The sequence below is a fragment of the Bos taurus genome, chromosome 3 (genome assembly GCF_002263795.3).
Source record: "Bos taurus isolate L1 Dominette 01449 registration number 42190680 breed Hereford chromosome 3, ARS-UCD2.0, whole genome shotgun sequence".
Taxonomy (NCBI): Eukaryota; Metazoa; Chordata; class Mammalia; order Artiodactyla; family Bovidae; genus Bos; species Bos taurus.
Window position 1 is genome coordinate 80,220,482 of NC_037330.1, and position 25,271 is coordinate 80,245,752.

A 25,271-nucleotide genomic window follows, 5' to 3' on the forward strand; every position below is an offset into this window, starting at 1 on the left:
AATAAACCCAGTTAACATCTGTCAACATGCATAGTCACAAACTCTTTTCTTATGAAGAGAATATTTAAGATCCATTCTCATTAGTGTGTACACACATAAATATTTCTATATTCAAAATAGAAAACCAGGGACGTCCCTGGCAGTCCAGTGGTTAAGACTCTGTGTTCTCAATGCAGGGGGCATGGGTTCAATCCCTGGCTGGTAACTAAAATTCCACATGCTGCAAAACATGACCCAAAAAAAAAAGAAGATAAAACAGAAATCCAATAAACAAATGAATTACTTTTGAGGGGGAAAAAAATCTATTCTCTTGGCAATTTTCAAATACGTAATAAAATATTTTAAATATAACCACCACACTATATGTGCATCCCAAGGGCTCTCATACTTTAGTTTGAACTTTTTGATAGGCTAAACCCCCACCTCTGGCAATCACCAATCTGTTCTCTGTATCTATGAGCTCAAGGTTTTTTTGTTTTGTTTGTTTCTTAGATTCCACATTTAAATGAGATCATTCAGTTGATTTATTACTAATATCTATAGTTTTAATCAAGAGACAATATATCCTTTTAAAAACACAGAACTGGCTTCATAATGAAGCAAAGAGCCAACATGATGCAATGAATTACGACAAGAGTGGGAAGCTGGAGTCTTGACTCTCTTAAGTTTGCCTTCAAGTCACTGCCCATGGCCTGAACACATCAATGTCCTTCACTGATTGCAGCCTCAAGTTTTCTCATTTGCATGAGGGAGGTGAACTCTTCTCTGTAATCTCAGAGGCAGAATTTCAATTTTGTATACCTCAGTTCAGCTCATTCGCTCAGTCGTGTCCAACTCTTTGCAACCCCAAGGACGGCAGCACGCCAGGCTTCCCTGTCCATCACCAACTACAGGTGGCCAAAGTATTGGAGCTTCAGCGTCAATCCTTCCAGTGAATGTTCAGAGTTGATTTCCCTTAGGATTGACTGGATTGATCTCCTTGCAGTCCAAGGGACTCTCAGGAGTCTTCTCCAACACCACAGTTCAAAAGCATCAATTCTTCTGTGCTCAGCTTTCTTTCTCTATGGTCCAACTCTCACATCCACATACATGACTACTGGAAAAACCGTAGCTTTGACTAGACAGACCTCTGTCTGCAAAGTAATGTCTCTGCTTGTTAATATGCTGTCTAGGTTGGTCATAGCTTTTCTTCCAAGGAGCAAGTATCTTAATTTCATGGCTGCAATCACCATCTGCAGTGATTTTGGAGCCCAAAAAAATAAAGTCTGCCACTGTTTCCATTATTTCCCAATCTATTTGCCATGAAGTGGTGGGACTGGATGCCATAATCTCCGTTTTTTGAATGTTGAGTTTTAAACCAGCTTTTTCACTCTCCTCTTTCACTTTTATCAAGGGGCTCTTTAGTTCCTCTTCGCTTTCTGCCATAAAGGTGGTGTCATCAGCATATCTGAGGTTGATATTTCTCCCAGCAATCTTGATTCCAGCTTGTGCTTCATGCAGCCCAGCACTTTGCATGATGTACTCTGCATATAAGTTAAACAAGAACGGTGACAATATACAGCCTTTACGTACTCCTTTCCCAATTTGGAAGCAGTCCATTGTTCCATGTCAGGTTCTAACTATTGCTTCTTGACCTGCATACAGATTTCTCAGGAGACAGGTAAGATGGTCTGGTATTATCTCTTTAAGAATTTTCCAGTTTGTTGTGATCCACACAGTCAAAGGCTTTAGCGTAGTCAGTGAAGCAGAATTAGATGTTTTTCTCGAACTCTCTTGCTTTTCTATGATCCAATGGATGTTGTCAATTTGATGTCTGGTTCCTCTGCCTTTTCTAAATCCAGTTTGAACATCTGGTAGTTCTGGGTTCGTGTACTGTTGAGGCCTGGCTTAGAGAATTTTGAGCATTACTTGGCTAGCATGTGAGATGAGTGCAGGTATAAGTATTCCTGGCTTTTGACTTGGGCTTTCAGGCTACTTAGCACATCTGAAACCACAGCAGGATCCTTTCACCCACCTAGACTCTACTTTTGAAGTGAGGACAGGTGAGACGAAGGAGAGTCTCCCTGCCTTCACGCACCACTAAGGTGTTGACCACTATACCCATTCTATGACAAGTGGGGTCTGGACCAGAACTCAGGCCTGATCCATGTGCCTGGGAATAAGGGCAAATGCTTTGTTAGGCCTCTTTTCTTTTTACCTCTCTAGCCAGACTGGATATTTACATTCACTTAGTCTAATTTTGTACCCTAGGTCCAGAAATGTGTTGGCAATGGGTGTGTTTTCTATAATAGTCAAGATAAAAATATGCATGGACAAAAGCCACGACTTTGGGTAGGGGAGGGGCTCGCATAACTGAGAAAGAAGGTGATCGAATGTCTAAGCACAAAGAATATCCTTAAGCTTTCTCATCCCATCAGCAGATTAATTATGTGACCCCCCACATACCAATTCAAAGAATAAAACTACACAGTGACTTCATTTTAAGACTTTTAAATAAATCATGAAAGGAAAAAGACACTGTAAATTTCATTAAGCCAAAAAAATTTTGGAATATTTTCTTGGCCCAGAATAGGAACACATGCATTTAGAGACGCACCGTGAACATCTGGTGAAGGACCACATGCCGCCTTACATAAGCAGCAGGAGAAAAAGCAGACTGGGATGAAGGCAACAGAATCTGGGCAAGGGAACAAATGGGAAAAGGCAAGTAATCTGTGAGGTTTGCCAAAATCAAGGCTGAGTTTTAGACCCAGAGTGTTCAGCCATCTCCTCAAGTGCCGCAAGTCTGCCTTGGCATCCACGATACAGGCACTTCCAGCCCCAAGGAGCAGGATCATACATTGTATCTCACAAGCTGTCTAGATGTTCCCTGCCTCCCTTGTGACCTGACCACAACCCAACTATTAGCTCCATGCAGAGGACAGAGGGGATTTTCACTTTTAAAGAAGATAAAAGGAATTCCTTCCCATTGCAGAAGGCCTGGATATGGATCTGGCTGTGCCAGGCACCTTGTCAGCTGCCTCTCTGTGCAGGATCTTGGCTGCAGATCTGCACAAGGGAAGCTGCTGTTTCCTCCAGAGCCATCTGCTCAAACAGGAGGGATTGCTACTGCTGCCCACGGTGGGGGTGGGGGGAAGGGTCCTCTCTCTCTCCCTCGTCTCCCTCCCTCTGCCATAGCTTTCTGGCAATACTCTGATGGAGAACTACTCCAAGAACACTGATGATGTGCACGTTCACCAGCCTCCCAGGGCTGGTAGCAGACAGTCCTGCAAACAAAGGAAAAGAAAATGAGGGAAACAGCTGATGGCACCTCTCTTTCCCTCTAGGGCTCCCAGTGGGGTATATGGTCCACTGAGAAGGCAGATATGCCATCATCCTTTAACACCAGCAGGGACAACAATAATAATAATACCAGAGGGCAACCATATAAAAAACAGTACAGAGGTTCTGCAAAAAATCAAAAATAGAATCACCTGGGACTTCCCTGGGTGGTCCAGTGGTAGAGAATCCATCTGCTAATGCAGGGGACACAGGTTCGAAACCTGGTCTGGGAAGATTCTACATGCCACAGAGCAGCTAATTCCACGCTCCACAACAAGAGAAGCCAAGACAAGGAGAAACCCACACACCACAACTATAGAGTAGCCCCCACTTTCCCAAGCAGAGAAAGCCAGTGCTCAGCAATGAAGACTCAGCACAGCCAAAAATAAATAAATAAAAGAAAAGAAAAGAATTACCATATGATCCAGCAATTCCACTCAGGGTATTTATCCAAAGAAAATGAAAACACCAACTTGAAAAGATTTGTGTAGCTTTTCGTACACTGTGGGACTTCCCAGTGGGCTTGGTGGTAAAGAATCTGCCTGCCAATGCAAGAGACACAAGATATGCGGGTTTGATCCCTTGGTTGAGAAGGTCCCCTGGAGAAGGAAATAGCAACCCACACCCAGTATTCTTGCCTGAAAAATGCCATGGACAGAGAAGGCTGTCAGGCTACAGTCCATGGGGTTGCGAAAAAAGTAGGAGATGACGCAGCAACTAGACACCAACAAACTTCACTGCAGTTCAACAGCCAAGATATGGAAACAACCTAAATGTCCATCAGTAGATGAACGGATAAAGAAAATGTGGGTGATACATATACATACACATACACACACACACACACACACACACACAGAATATTACTAAGCCATTAAAAAGAATGAAATACTGGGACTTCCTGGCAGTCCAGTGGCTAAGACACCATGCTACCAATTCAGGGGACCCAGGTTCAATCCCTGGTCAGGGAACTAGATCCCATATGCTCCAACTAAGTGTTCACATGCTGCAACTAAAGATCCTGCATGCTACAAAGAAGACAGAAGATCCCTGCTGCAACTCAAACTTGCTGCAGCCAGATAAATAAATATTTTTTTCAAATAAACTGAGTCTAATCTTAAACAAAGAGCGATTAGAGAATGGTCAGAACTGTAGGTGGTGGAGTGAAGCGCTGTGTACCCACTGAGCAGGTGATGGGAATTTAAAAGTGAAAGTCGCCGAGTCGTGTCTGACTCTTTATGACCCCATGAACTATACAGCCCATGGAATTCTCTAGGCCAGAATACTGGAGTGGGTAGCCTTTCCCTTCTCCAGCGGATCTTCTCAACCCAGGGATTGAACTGGGGTCTCCTGAATTGCAGGTGGATTCTTTACCAACTGAGCTATCAAGGGCACAGGATGGGAACCTGAGTCCTCCAAATTCAACAGATAATGCTGGAGTACTGGTCAAGTGCCACAGACTGTTCCCCAGTGTCACCCAGCACCCTGACTGTGACAGCGTGTCACAGTCACCCCCAGGTCACCATCGCAATGACTCAACGCTAACGACCAGGATTTGCGGTTTGCAAATCTGTTTAGACCTTAGTCTGAACTTGCCCAAAAGCAGAAGTAATCAAGAGAAGAAAGCATTGGATTTCATCCTCTGGCTCTAGAAGTCTTACCTCACTAACTAATTTGAAAACGAGCTGATAAATTACCCAACGGGAAACATTAAACTTTGCACATTAAAGCAAGGGATGGCTTTCAGGCTAAGATAATTATTCCCAGAGTTGCCTCTATTTCAAGAAGAGTTCCTGGATATCTGAGGATGTCCCCCTTATAAATCAAAGTGCCACTAATATACTAGTGATTTCAACCTCTACACTTATTCTACACTCAAGTCTCTACATCTTTTTCTGCTAGATATGCATATACATGAGATTTGAATGCTCCACCAGATATACAATGTTACACTCAGTTTTAAACTTTCTCACTTTTCCCACCTGCTAAATGAAAGAAGGAAAACAAAGCAGACATGTATAGTTTAGCAGCTGCCACAGCGGTTCTCTAAAAACTGGTACAAAGAAGGTGACATACACTCAAGACAAGAATTTCCCATTCTTTTTTTCTTTTTCTAACCCTAAGCCAAAAAACACCTGGAGTCTCTATAAGTGATCAAATTCATGCAGTAGATCCACCTTGCCATGGCAAGGCAGCATTGTCTGGCAGCAGTCAACAAAATGAAGTTATGTTTTTAATTCATTCTACTACAACAATTGGATTCCACCTTTTTGGAATCTAAAACCAAAATGATAAAACCTGCAGGTAAATTTAAACCTAATGAAAGCCAATGACAACTGCTATGGTGGTTACTAGTTTATTTAGCTTTACATATTGTATGCAAAGCATCAACTACATCCCGTTTCCGTGACTTTTTCTGAGGGGGGTACACGAGGTCTCCATTGCTGTGCACGGGCTTTCTCTAGTTGCAGCAGGTGGCACTACTACTCGGGCTTCTCACTTCACTGGCTTCTCTTGTTGCAGAGCATGGGCTCAAGGGCACTTGGGCACAGTAGTTGAGGCATGTGGCATCTTCCCAGACCAGGGATCAAACCTATGTCCCCTACATAGGCAGGCAGATTCTTATCCACTGGACCACCTTTTAAGAAGAACTACGTCTCTTACTTTGTCCGGAAAGCAACACTGGATGAATCTGTAGAAGAAAGGAATGAAGGAAAGAGGAAAAGACCACTGCAACAGAGTAGTACCCTAACAATTTGCCTTGCCGGGGTGACACCTGGACTTTCGAGAAGAAAGCTTTAAAACATCAGATTCTGTAGTTGTTTTTTTTTTGCCTTTCACTGGTCATTAACTATGAAAAAGATTTCCATGCTTATAATCAGGTCTGTATAACTAAAGGCAAACTGGAGAAGAACCAGAATTAAAGAAAGATTCTATGATCATAATTTAACTTCTAGAAACACCACTTCCTAATCCCCAGTGTGGTCTGGCTTCTGTCACTTAGAATATCTCTTGCCAACTAACAGTAGTTCCAGCTCTGGCTCAGCCACCATCTGTGTCCATCTTTCACAATCCCCACCATCGAGGAGAAGCAATGTTGCAGTGCTATTTGGTTTGGCTAGATTCTTCTAGACATAAGCTCAGTACATGCATTTTTAATTCTCTAGCTGTGAACTTTAGCAGTATTTGAAACACAACGTTTCAAAACCTAAAGCTGACCTTGATAAGATTTGGACTGGCACTCTGAGATAACCTAACAGAAACATCTATGCTGGGCAAAGAAATCCTTACATGAGGCTTTTAGAACGCATTTCCTTCACAAGACTAACATCCCTGTGATAATTACAAACAACACACAACACATCTGTCTGCAACCGGAGTGAGATTAGTGAGGCACTCACTTTGGGCCAAAAATTGGAGAGGATATAAAAGAAAACAAGCTCTAGTAACCAGGATAAATAATATTTTTAAATATTATCCAATGTTTTAAAATATCAAAATTAAGGCTATGGATTTAAAAGATATTCACAACTTAAAAGTTAAGAGAATTTTTAGTATTTCAAGTCTAGGAGACAGCATCTCAAGTAACCCTGGAGAACCACTAAGGAGGTGAGGGGAGGAGCCAGGTAGAGTTTTAAAACAAAGGGCAGGTAGTTTGAACATCAAATGATTATCATTGATTAAAGAAAACCAGATATCCCAAGTTAAGGAATTTTGCACTTTCCTATGTATAGAAAAATACAAAAGTCCTGGCTCACTGAAATCATTCCTTTGATATGAAGGAATCTATCTGGGGCCTATATCCTGTGTCGTCCCATCCTGAGTTTCTTCAGTGCTCAACATAAGGAGCAGCTACAGTCTGATGGCTGCTAGATGGCAGGTATTCTCTTCTTCCTGGTTCCACAGGGCTCACCAGCTCACCATCCGTGGTGTCTGCAATTGCTGATGACTGTGACATCCTTTGTTTACTGATAACGGCAGGAAATATTTCACTTCTCAAGGCAAAAAAATCCATGATGAAGAATTATAAAAATTTTAAATAAAGACAGGATCCAATCCTGCACTTGTACAACTCACTGTTACTCACTTCACCCCAACCTCAGTCCTTTCAGATTTGGTCTCTATTTAAAACGTTGGTATTTTGGCACTTCCCTGGTAGCTCAATGGTGAAGAATTTGCCTGCCAATACAGGGGTCACAGGTTCAGTCCCTGATCCAGGAGGATCCCACATGACAAGGAGCAACTGGGCCCATGCAACACAACTATTGAGCCTGGGCTCCAGAGCCTGGAAGCCACAACTGCTGAGCCCACGTGCTGAAACTCCTGAAGGCCATGAGCCCTAGAGCCCACGCTCCGCAAGAGGAGCCACTACCGTGAGAAGCCTGAGCACCGCAACTGGAGAGTGGCCCCCTGCTCGCAGCAACTAAAGAAAGCCCACATGCAGCAACGAAGACCCAGCACCAGCCATTAATAAATAAAAACAGATCTTTAAAACAATAATTTTTAAAATGTTGACATTTGGCTTATTTTACTCCATTAAACTATTTATCTTGATGACTGATTTTTTTGGCAGCCCTTTAAATTTTTTACTTAAGGAGGGTGCCTTGCTCGCTCTTTTAAACTTAGCCTCAGCCCTGCCAAAACATATTAACTTATTTCACACAAGGAAACTTGATGAGGCAGCTCTATCATGACTCTCATTTATAAATGAATAAACACAAAAAGGTTAGCCATTGATGCTTTGCCCAAATTCCTACAGTTCATGGCCAAGTCAGACTCCAAACCCAGCTATGTGGGTCATAGCACAAACTCTTATTAAAGGCAACTCTCAGAGCTTTCCATCACTAAAGTATCTGGCATGGGTGAAACTGATCAGGATCCTGTGGGGCCCCGCTGGACACAAAGTCTTTCTGGGTCCACTATTTCTTTTATTTATTAATTTGGTTAGTTGCAGCACACAGGATCTTTGATCTTCATTGCATCCTGTGGGATCTTTAGTTGCAGCATGTGGGATCTAGTTCCCTGACCAGGGATCAAACCTGGGCACCCTGCATTGGGAGCTCAGAATCTTAGCCACTAAACCCCCAGTGAAAGTGAAAGTCGCTGAGTCATGTCCAACTCTTTCTGACCCCATGAACTATACAGTCCATGGAATTCTCCAGGCCAGAATACTGGAGTGGGTAGCCTTTCCCTTTTCCAGGGGATCTTACCAACCCAGGGATTGAACCCAGGTCTCCTGCGTTGCAGGCAGATTATTTACCAGCTGAGCCACAAGGGAAGCCCAGTGAAGTCACCTCCATTTCTTATTTAAAGGATAAAGGCTTCAGCCTCCTTCCTAAACCTTCCCAGAGATCTAAAGGGCAGATTCAAACAGCTACCAATCAGGGAAATAAGGGATGCAGAAACAAAGGAGGAAGAAACAAGAAACAGTACAGTGATTAAAGCAGCATCCTGGTTCCTCCTCAAGGGAATACATAAGAGTATGTTTGAGTTCTTCTGTAGGAACTAAGACTCCACTCAGGGAGGGGGTGGTAATTTTGGAGCACCACTCTGTTACCTCACCACCAATAAATCAGAAGAAAAGTCACACATCCTGTAACCCTCACCCCAAATTTTATCTATAGAAACTCTTCCTCAAAAGCCATCAGGGAGTTCACGGGGTTTTGAGCATAAGCCACTGGTCTCCTTGCTTGACCCTGCAATAAAACTTTGCTACAAGCTCTGATTTTTCAATTGATTTGGTCTCATCTCGCCTTTGGTAACCTAAGTTGCTACAATTCTGGGTTTCATAAAATAATATGTAGGAAACAATCCAAATAAGCTATAATTAATGACAATCTGGGTAAATTCAGTCATGAGTTGTTCATTGCTGATCTGTGTCCTGCAATATTTAGGCTGATTAATTCCATCCGGAATTTCTCCTGGAATCTTTCTAATTTGTCCCTAATTCTCAGAGGGAACCAAGAAAGCAAGATCTCTGAATGCTCACTCAAGGACAGCACTACAGAGCTGAATAGTCTGGAGTAGCTGGTGTCTGAACTTAGGTCTTCGCGCTAATCTTCAAATACTGTCAGCTTTATGAGGCTACATGAGCTACACTGCATTGCAGGACGATGTTCAGAAATACTCCCAAATAATGTATTCATTTAGGAAGTAGAATATAGAAGTAAATCCACTATAACTGTAAGCAGATAGGGTAGGAGGTCCCCGGAGAAAGAGAACCAGGAATGGCTTTCTTGACATGAGAACACATTTTGGCCTAAGAACATTTTGTGATCTAACCCTGATCAGGATGCTTGCCTTTGAACAGGTCTCAATAATAATGATCTTTAGGGAACAAAGGAATGCTAGAATAGAGAAAAGGCAGTCAAACAACAGTTCAGTGATAAAGTAAGAGTCCTAGTTACTCCTCAAAAGATACACATAATAATATATCTTTCAGTTCTGTAGGAACTAAGACCCCAACCCAGATGGAAGACAGGATAAGGATGCTGCCCTCCAGACTTCAATCAACCAAGACTTAAATTGTTGACCTTTGCCCCAGTTCTAGGCTGAACTCTCCTGGCTCAAGCCCCTTCATGAATATGCATGTAGCCTTAGCTTAAACTTCCCTGATTTTGCTGTTTGGGTATGCTGCTTTGAGAAAGATCACAAAGTACTTGCTGCAAGTAATAATAAGTCCTTCACTCTACCGTACTTTGGCTTGGTTGTGTCTATTGGCTCAACATCCACCAAGAGGTGAACCTGGCTTTCTGGTAACTTAGGTGCAATGATCCTGCCACATTTAGCTAGCTGTCAGGAGGGATGGCCACTGCAGATTAAAAGGGCCATAGTGAAATCAGGCTGCAAAAGAACCTAGAAATGATATCATGGGAAGAATGGCTGGGGGAACAAGGGCTATTTTTCTTGGGGGGAAAAAAAAGACAACTTAAGTCAGAGAAGTGGTGCCTAGCAACTATTTTCAATTATCTGAAGAGCTAGTGGATTTAATTTATGTGACAACAAAAGACTGAAGTTGGATAAGTGGATGACAGTTTATAGATGACAGTTTCAAGGAGTTGGCTTTCATCTCAGTATGAGGGGGAAAAAAAAATCTTCCAACAATTAGACCTGTCCAGCAATGAAAGAGCCTGCCTCCAGAGGAGGCAAGTTGGCTGTCAGCAGCTGTAGAAGGGATCTGACACAGAATGGCCACTTGGACAGAAGGACTTAAAATCCCTTCCAATTCTAAGATGTTAAGAAATGGAACAAATAATTAAACTTAACACAATCATTGTTATGCATAGTGTTTAGCTCCTAAGAACCCTAGAAAACTGAAACAAAACTGAGTTCAATGAAAAGGTTTTGCACTTTCATCTTATTCCAAGCTGCATTCTTGATTTTTTTTTTAAAGCTAAGCCAATGAAGTAATGCAAGTTGAAAGTCAATCTCCCTCTTTGAAAAACTAAATTATGTCCTGAGATGGTATTTATAGTTACCATTTAAGAAAACTGGGAAACTACTCATACATGCAATCAAAATTTTATAGCTCTCCTACAAACTACATTGGCTATTTTTACCAAGACCTATAGGGGTCATGTAGAAGAAAAATACAGAAGCATCTGTGTTAAAATTTAGGAAAACCAAGCAAAGCAAAAGTTGAATTTCAGTTATGTCAGTTACTCTGTTTATTAGAAGACCTTGAGAAAATCTAACCTATCAGATAAAGAGGTAAAGTTAAGAAAACTGTCATTTTCCTTTCACTGCTGTGGCCACAGCCATGAGTATGTTGAGGCTTCAGAAGAGGCTTGCCCCCAGGGTCCCTCTGCTGTGGCAAAATGGTCTGGTTGGACCCCAAGGAGACTAATCAAGTCACCAAGGCCAATTTCCATCAGCAGATCCAGAAGCCAATCAAAGATGGGCTGATCACCTGGAAGCCTATGACTTCTTGGACTCAATGGTGGAAAAACACCTTGGCTCGCTGGAAGGGCAGGCATATGGGCATAGATAAGTGAAAGGGTACTGCCAACGCTCGAACGCCCGAAAAGTAACCTGAAAGCAGAGGATGAGAACTGCGCTGGCTGCTCAGAAGATACCATGAATCTAGGAAGACTAACCACCACGTGTATCGCAGCCTGTACCTGAAGGTGAAGGGTAACATGCTCAAAAACAAGTGGATTATATCCACAAGCTGGATATATATCCATGGAATATATATATATATATATATATATATATATCATGGAATATATCTACAAGGTGAAGGCAGACAAAGCTCGCAAGAAGCTTCTGGCAGACCAGGCTAAGACCTGTAGGTCTAAGACCAAGGAAGACCTCAAGCACCAATAAGAGCAGCTTCAGGCCAAGGAGGAAATCATCAAGATTCTACCCAAGGAGGAAACGACCAAGAAATAAAGTTCTCCCCCTCTTCTCTGTACATAGTAGCCTCAGCAATTGCATAAATCACACATTCAATAAAAACAAACCTTATTCTGCCTTTAAAAAAAGAAAGAAGAAAGAAAGAAAACTGTCCTTTTAATGATGACACAATTTTTAAAAAGAAATTTTCCCTGCCTTCCAAAAGAGGTACACACATAAGTAGCTTCGTTTGGATAAGAGTGGAAACAAGGGGTTTCCCTTATGGTCCAGTGGTTAAGAATCTGCCCTTGCAATGCAAGGTACGTGGGTTTGATCCCTGATCCATATCCAGCACATCTCAGAGCAACTAAGCCCGCAGGCCGTAACTACTTTAGTCCAAGAGCTCAGGAGCCCCTGTCACACAATTAGACGCCACAACCAAAGCTTCTGAGTACCACAACAAACACCCAATCAGCCAAATAAATAAATTAAAAAAAAAAAACAGAAATAAGACAAATTCAAAGGAAAATAGGACAACACAATTAAAACAAGGAGCAAATGCTTACAACCTCTGCAGAACAGAGAATGGTTGAGTGGTGAACACACACATACACTCACACACACTCACACACACACCCAAACACATCCCCTAAACACCACTGGATTATGTCACTGATTCCATTCAAAGCACCACATTCACTGAGGAAGATTTTAAATGAAATGAAAATATATAACTCCAGAGAGGAGGAGAACAAACCAGAGACTCCTCTTATTTGCCAGGTATTTGACATAAATAACCTCCTCTGACCCTCCCCAAAGCTCTGTGAAATAGGATTCTTACAAAGGAGGAAATCAGGTTCATTAACTTCCCCCAAATTTACAAAGTCAGTAAGACGTTGAGCCCGAGGTATGCATGACTCCAAAGCTCAACAGTATTTCCACTATGCCATGGGGCCAGCTTCAGTGCCAGCCACTTGCTACACCAAACCCACAAGGGTTCATGTCAACTGGAACTTCCCACAGGTATGGACTGCACCCCTCTGTTAAATGGGACCGCTGTCCCTGACAATCGCTGGTTTCAAACTTCAAAGGGCTGCATTTGGATCTGGCCTTGCCCACCATTCCCATACAGTCACATCTAATGTCACCACTTCAACTTCTCCCAAACACTTCTTCCCACTATTTCTAAACTACTTCTAAACTTCCCACTATGGTCTAAACCGTGGTGACACGACCCTGGCTGTGCTCCACTTCCTTCCCACCAGTCCACTGGTCACAGTCACACCACTAAAGGAATTTGAGGAAGGCACTCCCCATAGTTTTCCTATTTACAAACTCCACCTGGGATTATACAGACAGCCCATCTCCCGCCTCCACCAGGAATATTTCCAGCCTATTGCCTATAATCCCCAACTCTAGGTTTTAATCAAAATACCCTTAATTTTAGTCACCTACTCCCAGACATGATCCTTCAAAAACACCCTTCTCAGGACTTCCCTGGAGGTCTAGTGGTTAACACTCTGCTCTTCCAATGGAGGGGATATGGGTTCAATTCCCCATCAGGGAACTAACATCCCACATGCTGCATGGTGTGATGAAAAACTGAAAAGTTAAACAAAACACCCTGCTCCCATTTTTCCACCTGCCAGTACCTAACCCATCTGTAAAGGCCCAGCTGTAATGCCATCTCTCCCATAGCTTTCAGTTACTCTGTCATCCCAAAGTGTAACAAACAACTATTACACACTGCCTGTGTTAGATACTGGTGATAAAAAAATGAACTCCCTCCACTGTTCTTATAATAAAATTTTCATGCCTTTTTATAGTATTCAGTATAATCTCCCTGATAAAACAATTAATTGGCTGTATGTTTTACCTTGTGAATTTCTTAAAGGTGGAGACCATTTTTTTATTCCTAATAACAAGATGCCATTGGAATATCTTGATTTAACAAGTGCTTGCTGCTGCTGCTACTGCTGCTGCTAAGTCGCTTCAGTCGTGTCCGACTCTGTGCGACCCCATAGACGGCAACCCACGAGGCTCCCCCATCCCTGGGATTCTCCAGGCAAGAACACTGGAGTGGGTTGCCAATTCCTTCTCCAATGCAGGAAAGTGAAAAGTGAAAGTGAAGACGGCAGCCCACCAGGCTCCTCCATCCATGGAATTTTCCAGGCAAGAGTAGTGGAATGGGGTGCCATTGCCTTCTCCATAACAAGTGCTTACTGAAGTTTAAAGTCTAACCATTTGTCTGATACCATAACAACCTCTTAACTGACCTTGGAAGTTTCACTCTAGAACCATCCAAGCCAGTTTACAAACAGCCTGAATGACCTATCAAAAATGTGAATCAAACTGTCAATTTCCTATTTAAAAACAATGGCTTCACCTTAGATTAGGTGAAGGTGTCTTAGCCACATCACTAAAAACACAAACAGCAAAAGAAGAAAAAAAAAAACAGATAATTGGACTTCATCAAAATTAAAAACTTTCCATAGACACCCTGAAGAGAGTAAAAAGACAATTCACAGGGAATTCCCTAGTGGTCCAGTGGTTAGAACTCGGCACTTTCACTGCCAAGGGCCCAGGTTCAATCCCTGGTTGAGGAACTAAAGTCCCACAAGCCGTGCAACATGGTCAAAAAAATATAAACAGACAATTCACAGACTGGGAGACAATATATGCAAATTATATATCTAATAAGGGACTTATATCCAAAATATATAAAGAATTCAACAATAAAGGACAAATGAGCCAATCTTAAAACAGTCAAAGGATTTAAATAGACATTTCTCTCCAAAGAAAACATACAAATGGTCAAAAGGACATGGGAAAAAAATGTTCGACATCATTAGTCCTTCAGTTCAGTTGCTCAATCATATCCGACTCTGCGACTCTATGAATCGCAGCACGCCAGGCCTCCCTGTCCATCACCAACTCCCGGAGTTCACCCAACTCATGTGCATCAAGTCGGTGATGCCATCTAGCCATCTCATCCTCTGTCATCTCCTGCCCCCAATCCCTCCCAGCATCAGGGTCTTTTCCATCCCAGCATCAGGGTCTTTTCCAATGAGTCAATTCTTCGCACAAGGTGGTCAAAGTATTGGAGTTTCAGCCTCAGCATCAGTCCTTCCAATGAACAGGACTGGTCTCCTTTAGGATGGACTGCTTGGATCTCCTTGCAGTCCAAGGGACTCTCAAGAGTCTTCTCCAACACCACAGTTCAAAACCATCAAGCCTTCAGCACTCAGCTTTCTTTATAGTCCAACTCTCACATCCATACATGACTACTGGAAAAACCATAGCCTTGACTAGATGGACCTTTGTTGGCAAAGTAATATCTCTGCTTTTGAACATGCTATCTAGGTTGGTCATAACTTTCCTTCCAAGGAGTAAGCATCTTTTAATTTCATGGCTGCAGTCACCATCTGCAGTGATTTTGGAGCCCTCAAAAATAAAGTCTGACACCGTTTCCACTGTTTCCCCATCTATTTCCCATGAAGTGATGGGACCAGATACCATGATCTTCGTTTTCTGAATGTGGAGCTTTAAGCCAACTTTTTCACTCTCCACTTTCACTTTCATCAAGAGGCTTTTTAGTTCCTCTTCACTTTCTGCCATAAGGGTGGTGTCATCTGCATATCTGAAGTTATTGATATTTCTCCCGGCAATCTTGATTCCAGCTTGTGCTTCTTCCAGCCCAGCATTTCTCATGATGTACTCTGCATACAAGTTAAATAAGCAGGGTGACAATATACAGCCTTGACGTACTCCTTTTCCTATTTGGAACCAGTCTGTTGTTCCATGTCCAGTTCTAACTGTTGCTTCTGACCTGCATATAGGTTTCTCAAGAGGCAGGTCAGGTGGTCTGATATTCCCATCTTTTTCAGAATTTTCCACAGTTTCTTGTGATCCACACAGTCAAAGGCTTTGGCATAGTCAATAAAGCAGAAATAGATGTTTTTCTGGAACTCTCTTGCTTTTTCGATGATCCAGTGGATGTTGGCAATTTGATCTCTGGTTCCTCTGCCTTTTCTAAAACCAACTTGAACATCTGGAAGTTCACGGTTCGTGTATTGCTGAAGCCTGGCTTGAGGAATTTTGAGCATTACTTTACTAGCATGTGAGATGAGTGCAATTGTGCGGTAGTTTGAGCATTCTTTGGCATTGCCTGTTTTTAGGGAAATGCAATTCAAAACCACAATGAGATACCACTTCACACCCACTGGGGAGGCTAAAAGAAAAAGACAATAACGAGACTTGACAAGGAAACAGTCATTGGAAAACTCATTCTTTGGTGATGGGTATGTGTAAATGATGAAGCTGCTTTAGAAAATAGTTTGGCAGTTCCTCTAAATGTTAAACAGTGTTACCACATGACTTAGCAATTTGACTTCTAGGTATACACCCAAGGGAGATGAAAACATGTCCACACAAAAATGTGTATAGTGATGTTCATAGCAGGAAATGACCCAAGTGTCCATTAAAGAATGAAAAAATAAAGTGTGGTATAGCCATCTAATAGAGTACTATTAGGCAAAAGAAATGAAGTACTGACACATATTACCATATAGTTGAATCTCAAAAGCATGCAAAGTTAAAACAGTCAGCTGCAAAAGAAAATTATGTATTATATGAGTCAACTTATATGAAAGATCAAAAAAGGCAAATCCATATAAACAAAAAGTAGGTTAGTGATTACTAGGAGCTAGAGGGAGGAGGGGAATGGGGAATGACTGCTAATAGGTGCAGGGTTGCTTTCTGGGGTAGTGAAAATGTTTTGTAATTATATAGTGGTTGCACAGGGCTTCCCAGGTGGCCCAGTGGTATAGAATCCACTTGCCAAAGCAGGAAGATGCAGGACACCGGGTGGGAAAGATCCCCTGGAGGGGGAAACAGCAACCCACTCCAGTATTCTGGTCTGGATAATCCCATGGACAGAGTATCCTGGCAGGCTACAGTCCATGGGGTCGCAAAGGGTCAGACACAACTGAGCATACATGCATGATGGTTGCACAACTCTATTAAAAAAAAGCACTGACTTATGCACTATAAAAGGATAAACTTTACTATATGAAAGCTATATCTCAATAAAGCTAAAAAAAAAAAAAAAAAAAAAAAAACCTCCATTGCCTTGCATCCAGTTATAATGAAGTCCTAATTTCTGGCCACCCTACACCTTTCCAGCCACTTCTGCCGTCTCCTCTGCACTCATGATACTCCTGAGACACCTGTCTCCTCTCTTCTCCACTGATGGAAAGCTCACTCCTATATTACAATTTGTCACATGTTCATCCTTCTGCCCAAGTCTTCACATACCTGGCTGCCACGCTCACGTTCAGAGCTCAGCTTATACATCATCTGTTCAGACAGGCCTCCTCCGACTTCACATTCTGAAGTCGTCTTCCCAGTCACTCTGTCACTGCACTATTATATTTGCTTCATAGTACTTACATAACAAATAAGGTGTACAGTTATCTCAGTTGTTTTTCTTTCCTGCCCTAGTAGGATTTCAAAACTTCTGTTGAGCTAAACTAAAGCTAATGAATTTACTCTTCAGATGGTGAAAGACTGTAACTTAAGTTATGAAATGGATCATCTTACAGGGAGGTGATCATGAATGCCGTGTTAGAGGTACAGATGGGTATGGGAGAAATTCCAGATTAGAAAATGACATATAGCTACAACAGCTGTGGAAAAGCTTCATAGAAATGATGGGGCTGCAAACAGACTATGAGAGATTAACTTAAGTGTGAAAAGCATTATGGGAGAAAGGGAGAAAGTTATATCTGAATAACACCCTCCCTCAACGATGTTCATGACCTCAACACTTCACCCACATACACCCACCATGACTCATGAGAATGTAACATGGAACCTCGACCTTGAATCCTTGACAGTAAACGCCTCAAAGACACTTGTGCATACCTCCCCCTACCTAACTCAGGCACAGAAACATTTTTTAAGGGACTATAATAAGTTAAAAAGTACAAGTATTATTCCAGAAGTCTTACCATTATGATGAGAAACAATTTCTGCCTACTCACAAATACATATGGTTTCTATTTTAGACCTCTTTTGGCCCATTTTTATGGGAGAAAAGAGGAAGTCGGTGTTTCCTATTTTAGAATTTTTTTTTTTTATGTTTTAGGGACAGAGTGGTAACAGCAACAAACCATGTATCTCCAGCTCACCATTAAAGGGTCTGCTCAATCTCAGTGGACTTGTGGAGAGCTAAGCTGCAGATTCCCTGCCACTCCTGCCCAATGTGACATTTCTAAGACAAAGTAGATATTCACTAGCTACTGGAGCACCTGCAAGGCAGCAGGACACAATGGAAAGTTTAAACCCCAGCCATGCAGTCTCAAGTTTGAATGCTAGCTTCTCTATTTGACTGTCTGATGTAAGGCAAGTAGCTCAACCTATCTGATGCCATTTCTTTATTTATAAAAGGAGATATTACTTACAACTGCTCCAGATTTGTGTGTGGACTAGACAACGTGCATGGGCTTCCCTGGTGGCTCAGACAGTAAAGAATCTGTCTGTAATACAGGACCTGGGTTTGATCCCTGGGTTGGGAAGATCCCCTGGAGGAGGGCAGGGCAACCCACTCCAGCATTCTTGCCTGGAGAATCCCATGGACGGAGGAGCCTGGCGGGCTACAGTCCATGGGGTCTCGAAGAGTCAGACATGACTGAGCAACTGAGCGTGCTGCACAGAGAATGTGCGTGCTTGACCCACTGCAAATGTCAGTTACAATGATCAAGTCACAAGAATTACAAAGTGCCAGGCTCACAGGTTGCTGGTCAATTAAAAAATGCTTTAGAATGGAAAACAGTTGATTTCTAGCTTCTTGGGAATTTGATGAGCAGGAGTGACTTTGCATTATTTCAATACTATCAGGCTCTCTGGCCAAGGAAGAGATGCTTGCTGCCAGACCTGTCGTTTAACCAGTACAAGAACCCTTGGAACTTGGAAGTGAGGCTGTTAAAATATAACATCAGCCATCTAATTGGGCCTGCATGAAGGTCTACAAATGAGACCTTTTGTACTATGTCTTAAAGGCCAATCAGAACCAAACATCAAGTGATGGAGGGGAAAAGGCAGAGTAATCTAAAGCCTCTATTACCTGATTTAAAATATATTTTAAAAATATATATTTGTACATATATCTAGTTCACTAAAAAGACAATACACAGTTGATATATCTGATTCACTGTGAAAGCATGCTAAAACTTAAAAAAAAAAAAAAAACAATTTCCAAGTCTTAAGTCTTTTCACAACATGGACCACACACAGTGCTAAAGAGAAGACTAGCATAATATGAAATGATTTAATAATTTACTTGGTAGATTGTTAAATGTGCAATTCTTCATGCCCTTCAATAATGATTGTATTTATAGCTAATCGTCTAGAGCCAATTTACTCTAGTTTCAAGATCAGTTGCCGTCACTGACCCAGGAATTGAGTTTCAGGAAGTTAGAAACAGAAGATTAAAAGTTTCCTGGTACCATATGTGTATGGATCTTAAAGGTAAGCACAGTAATGGAAACTGGAAAAGGTGATATGAAGCAAGAATAATAACCCTTTCCTTTGATAATATGTATAATTAAAAGAATATGTATAATAGAATGATAATATGCATAATAAAAAAGGGTAAAACAGGAGATTGAAAAAGCTGGCTTGAAACTCAACATTCAAAAAACAAAGATCATGGCATCTAATCCCATCACTTCATGGCAAATAGAAGTGGAAAAAGTGGAAGAAAGGACCGATTTTCTTTTCTTGAGCTCCAAAATCACTGTGAACAGTGACTGCAGCCTTGAAAAGAAAAGATGCTTGCTCCTTGGAAGGAAAGCTAGGACAAACTTAGTGTATTAAAAAGCAGAAAAAAATAAAATAAAATAAAAAGCAGAGATATCACTTTGCCGACAAAGGTCCGTATAGTCAAAGCAATGGTTTTTCCAGCAGTCATGAATGGATGTGAGAGTTTGACCATAAAGAAGGCTGAGCGCTGAAGAATTGGTGCTTTCAAATTGTGGTGTTGGAGAAGACCCTTGAAAGTCCCTTGGACTGCAAGGAGATCAAACCAATTAATCTTACAGGAACTCAATCCTGAATATTCATTGAAAGGACTGATGCTGAAGCTTCAATACTTTGACCACCTGATGTGAAGAGTAGACTTGCTAGAAAAGACCCTGAGCTGGGAAAGATTGAAAGCAAAAGGACAAGGGGGCAGCAGAGGATAAGATGGTTAGACAGCATCACTGACTCAATGAACATGAATTTGAGCAAACTGCAGGAGACAGTGAAGGACAAGGAAGCCTGGTGTGCTGCAGTCCATGGGGTCACAAAGAGTTGGACATGACTTAGCGGCTGAACAACAATATTTACAGGGTGAATGAGGTCTAAAATGATAATATACAAGGTGTGATCAAGTCACAAAAGCAAGGATCCCATGGACTTCAAATAAGCCCTGGAGGAGGAATTCCAGGTATTCCATGTAAACATCCACCTCTCCTCACCTCTTAGTTAAACTGACTTGTCAAAATTCAGCTCAGAAATATCCTCCGAAAAGCTTTCCTTAACTCCATGCAAGCATGATAAGTTGATTCAGTCATGTATGACTCTGTGCAATCCCACAGACTGTAGCTTCCCAGGCTCCTCTGTCCATGGAATTCTCCAGGCAAAAACAGTGGAGTGGGATGTCGTTTCTTCCTCCAGAGGATCTTCCTGACCCAGGGGTTGAACCCAGGTCTTCAGCACGGCAGACAGATTCTTTACCATCTGAGCTACCAAGGAAGCCCCCTTTAACACCATATGTGTGTGTGTTAGTCGCTCAGTTGTGTCCAACTCTTTGCGACCCCACGGGGTGTTGCCCACCAGGCTCCTCCATCCACGTGATTTTCCAGGCAAGAGTGCTGGAATGGGTTGCCATTTCCTTCTACACTTTAACAGCATACACAAAAATAAACTCAAAATGGATTAAAGAACTAAATGTAAGACCAGATACTATAAAGCTCTTATGGCTGAACACGAGTCTCTTATGTCTCCTGCAATGGCAGGCGGGTTCTTTACCACTAGTGCCACCTAGGAAGCCTCTTCCTTTAACCCCATTTCCTCCTAAATGCTGGGTAGGCTGCCTCTTCCCTATGTGCCCAGGACCTACAAACACACACCTTGCAGCCTTTCATCCACTGCATACTTGTTTGCCTCACTGCCTCTCCCAATAAATTTACAGCTCCTTCAGGAAACAGACCTTGACTCACCTCTTTGTATCCCATAAGCCAGTACTGCCTGGCACTCAAGCCTTTGTTGAAAGATATAATCAAGGGACAGTCAGCAAAGCGTATTTTTGTATACTGAAAGACTGCAAATAACCCACAGTTAAATCACCATTCTCAAAGTGTGGTCCAAGGATCTCTGAGGGTCCATAAGACCTTTCCCAGTGTCTGTGAATCCCCTCTTTCTCTAACCATATATTTGTGTAAAGCCAGATTCTCTTCCAATACTTTCATCTGACAACACGGCAAACTGAGTAAGAAACCAGATGTGAGAATCTAGCTTTCTTCTATTAAACCAAACATTACAGAGATTTGCAAATATGCTACTCTTCTTTGGAGTTTGTTCTAGAAAACAGTTCTTTTTTAATAGAAATAGGTTAACATGGGTTTATTACTCTTGTGTGTGTTAGTCACTCAATCGTGTCTGACTCTTCAAGACCCCATGGACTGTAGCTCACCAGGCTCCTCTGTCCTAAGGGATTCTCCAGGCAAGAATACTGTAGTTGGTTGCCATTTCCTTCTCCAGGAGATCTTCCTGACCCAGGGATCAAACCCAGGTCTCCTGCATTGCAGGCAGATTCTTTTACCATCTGAGACCAGAGAAGCCCAGTTACTCTTACTTTTAACAAATTAATAAATATTTTTAAACTTTCTTAGTTTTGATTTCTAGTACAGTTAATAACTATAGGTAGAACCTGTATAAACAAAGACTCTTTGGGGTTCTCAATGTCTTTTAAATGTACTAAAAGGTCCTGAGACCCAAAGAGTTGAGAATGGGTCAGTTAAGGAAACAATGGTATAGCTGTATGATAGGAGTATGCAGCCAATTTTTTAAAAGAATATGGTAGGTTGATAAACACTAGTAGAAACCAATGTCCAAGCTATAATGCTAAGTTTTTTTAAAAAGGACAGGGAAAAAAAAAAAAGGACAGGGACTTCCCTAATGGTCCAGTGGCTGTACCTGTGCTCCTAACGCAGGGGGCCTGGGTTCTATCCCCGGTCAGGGAACTAGAGCCCACCTGTCACAACTAAGAGTTCCCATGTCACAAGTAAAGATCTTGTGTGCCGTAATTAAGACGTGTGCTGTGTGTGTTAGTTGCGCAGTCTTGCCTGACTTTTTGCAACCTCATGGATTACAGCCTGCCAGTCTCCTCTGTCCATGGGATTCTCCAGGCAAGAATATTGGAGTGGATTCCCATGCCCTCCTCCAGGGGATCTTCCCGGTGCTATGCTATGCTAAGTCACTTCCGTTGTGTTCGACTCTGTGTGACCCCATAGATGGTAGCCTACCAGGCTCCCCCGTCCCTGGGATTCTCCAGGCAAGAACACTGGAGTGGGTTGCCATTTCCTTCTCCAATGCATGAAAGTGAAAAGTGAAAGTGAAGTCACCTAGTCGCGTCCGACTCTTAGTGACCCCATGGACTGCAGCCTACCAGGCTCCTCCGTCCATGGGATTTTCCAGGCAAGAGTACTGGAGTGGGGTGCCACTGCCTTCTCCGGGATCTTCCCAAACCAGAGATCAAATCCAGGTCTCCTGCATTGCATGAGGATTCTTTACCGACTGAGATACCAGAGAAGCCCGGGTGACATGGCACATCAAATAAATAAATATTTAAAAAAGAAAGAAGGGCAAAACAAAGTATTGATATACATGTACATTTTTTAAAGAGGTACCACTAAACATACATATATACACACACACACACACACACACATATTTTTAGGATGAAATCCAAGAAAAGTAAAAAGTACGTATCCCTGTGGAAAGGAACTGGGGAACCAGAGGTCAGGGATGGGAGAGATTTTCCACACCATTCCTAGTGTATCTGAACATTTTACCACCTGCATGTATTATGTGTGTGCTCAGTCACTGAGTCATGTCCACCTCTTTGCAACCCCATGGACTGCAGCCCTCCAGGCTCCTGTGTCCACAGGATTTTCCAGGCAAGAGTGCTGGAATGGGTTGCCATTTCCTGCTTCAGGAGATCTTCCCAACCCAGGGATCAAACCCAAGTCTCTTGCGTCTCCTGTATTGGCAACAGATTCTTTACCACTGCACCACCTAGGAAGCCCTCTACATGTATCACCTTTTTCAAAAAATCAAGAGTGTAATAAAAATTACATTGAAATAGTACAAAGCATTAAACTCACATCGAAGAACAGGTTGTAATGCCACTGGAAAATATTAAATGATACACTGTGAAATAAAACAAGCCATTTTCAAAACAGTAACACATAATATATTCTTAAAAAACTGTCGGGAAGATATTCTGCACATAAAAAATATTAAGTTATTATTTCCTCCTAGTTAGTGTTAGTGCAAATACAAATTTTTTACTTCCTCATCTTTCTTGCATTTCTAAACCTTGGGTAACTTAACGTGAACTATTTATACAATCAGAAAATCAATGAAAGGCCTCTTTCCTGGATGGAACCATGGAGAGTGCAGAAAAGAAGAAAAAGAAGGTTCCTGCTGTGCCAGAAATCCTTAAGAAAAAGGCAAAAGAATTTTGCAGAGCTTAAGATAAAATGCCTGAGAAAGAACTTTGCCCAAAAGATGCTTTAAAAGGTAAGGAGGAAGTTAATCTATGAAAACGCTAAGCAGTATCACAAGGAATACAGGCAGATGTACAGAACTGAAATTTGAACGGTAGGATGACAAGAAAAGCTGGCAACTTCTCTGTGCTGAGGAACCCAAATTGGCATTTATCATCAGGATCAGAGGTATCACTGGTGTGAGCCCAAAGGTTTAAAAGGCGTTGCAGCTTCTCCATCGCCATCAGATCTTCCAAGGCACCTTTGTAAAGCTCAGCAAGGCTTCAAGTAACATGCTGAGAATTGTGGAACCATACATTGCATAAGGTGTTACCCAAACCTGAAGTCAACAAATGAACTGATCTACAAGTATGGTTATGGCAAAATCAACAGAATTGCCCTGACAGATAACATGATGCTCAATCTCTTGGCAAATATGGCATCATCTACATGCAGAATCTGTTTCATAAGATCTACACTGCTGAAAAATGTTTCCAAGAAGTAAACAACTTCCTATGGCCCTTCAAACCGTCTTCTCCATGAGGCGGAATGAAGAAAAGGACTACCCATTTTGTAGAAGGTGGAGATGCTGGCAGCAAGGAAGACCAGATCAACAGCCTTATTAGAAGGATGAATTAAGGTATTTACCACTATTTTTGTAATCTGCTCACTTAATAGAGACTGCTTTCAAGCTGAAAAGAAAGAAAGAAAAGAAAAAAGAAAACCAAAGAAAGCGTTTAAATACACAAGTATAGGGAATTCCCTGGCAGTCCAGTGGTTAGCACTTCACACTTTCACTGTTGAGAGCCCGGATTCAATCCCTAGCCAGGGAACTAAGATCCTGCAAGTGTAGCAGTACCAATGAGGGGGTGTGGGGGTGGGGGTGGGGATGTTGAAAAATACAAATATACACAAAAGTATGTGTATCTATGTCTATATTAAATAAAATATTTAGTAAGCAAAAAAGTACATGAATAAAGCAGCACCAGGGTGGCGCAACAGTAGAGTCCCCCTGCCAATGCAGGAGATGCAGATTCGAATCCTGGCTTGGGAAGATCCCCTGGAGAATGGAATGGCAACCCACTCCAGCCATCTTCCCTGGAGAATCCCATGGACAGAGGAGCCTGGTGGGCTGCAGTACACAGGGTCACAAAGAGTCAGACAAGACTGAGCAACTAACACTTTCACTTTTATCTGCTGAATGGACTATAATATAGAAACTTTAAATGGTTTTGAAGAAGTGGTAAGAACACAGGAAAATGCTCACAATATCCAAGTGGGACGCCAAGTTAGTTTGTTGGGGACAGCAGGGCAAATATACAGGAAAAAAATAACTTGTTAGAATTTCCTAGTGTCAGTGTGGAATAGTGGGTAATTTTCACTCGCCTTTTCAGTTTCTTTCACAGCTTCGCATTTTTCAAATTTTCTACACGGCATGATTTTGGTCAAAAAAAAACTACTTTTAAAAAATGACCAGGACTTCCCTGGTGGTCCAATGGCTAACGCTCCATGCTCCCAATGCAGGGTGCCCAGGTTCAATCCCTGGCCAGGGAACTAGATCATGCATGCCGCAGTGAAGACTGAAGATCCTGTGTGCTGCAAATAAGACCTGGCACAGCCAAATAAATACTTTTTTTAAGTGGATTTCCATTAAAAAATGACCACACTGAAAAGAGGCTCAGATTCAACTATGCATGTGTGAAAGTCAGTCTTATTGTCATGGGACCTTATTCAAGTCAAACAGTTCTCTTGAAGTATGTGTGAAAACCCTCAAAGAAATGAGAAAAACAGGGGGGT

The 25,271-nt window shown here is 42.0% G+C and overlaps 1 protein-coding gene, 1 non-coding gene and 2 pseudogenes across 4 annotated transcripts in view; 3 read left to right on the top strand and 1 right to left on the bottom strand.

Moving 5' to 3' along the window:
• Positions 1 to 25,271, bottom strand: part of AK4 (adenylate kinase 4) — a 171,320-nt gene that overhangs the window by 64,444 nt on the left and 81,605 nt on the right.
• LOC783339 (large ribosomal subunit protein eL19-like) lies at positions 10,859 to 11,715 on the top strand (annotated as a pseudogene).
• TRNAE-UUC (transfer RNA glutamic acid (anticodon UUC)) lies at positions 14,192 to 14,264 on the top strand. The gene has a single exon. It is a non-coding gene; the product is annotated as a tRNA-Glu (tRNA).
• Positions 23,376 to 24,113, top strand: LOC100848757 (large ribosomal subunit protein uL30-like; annotated as a pseudogene).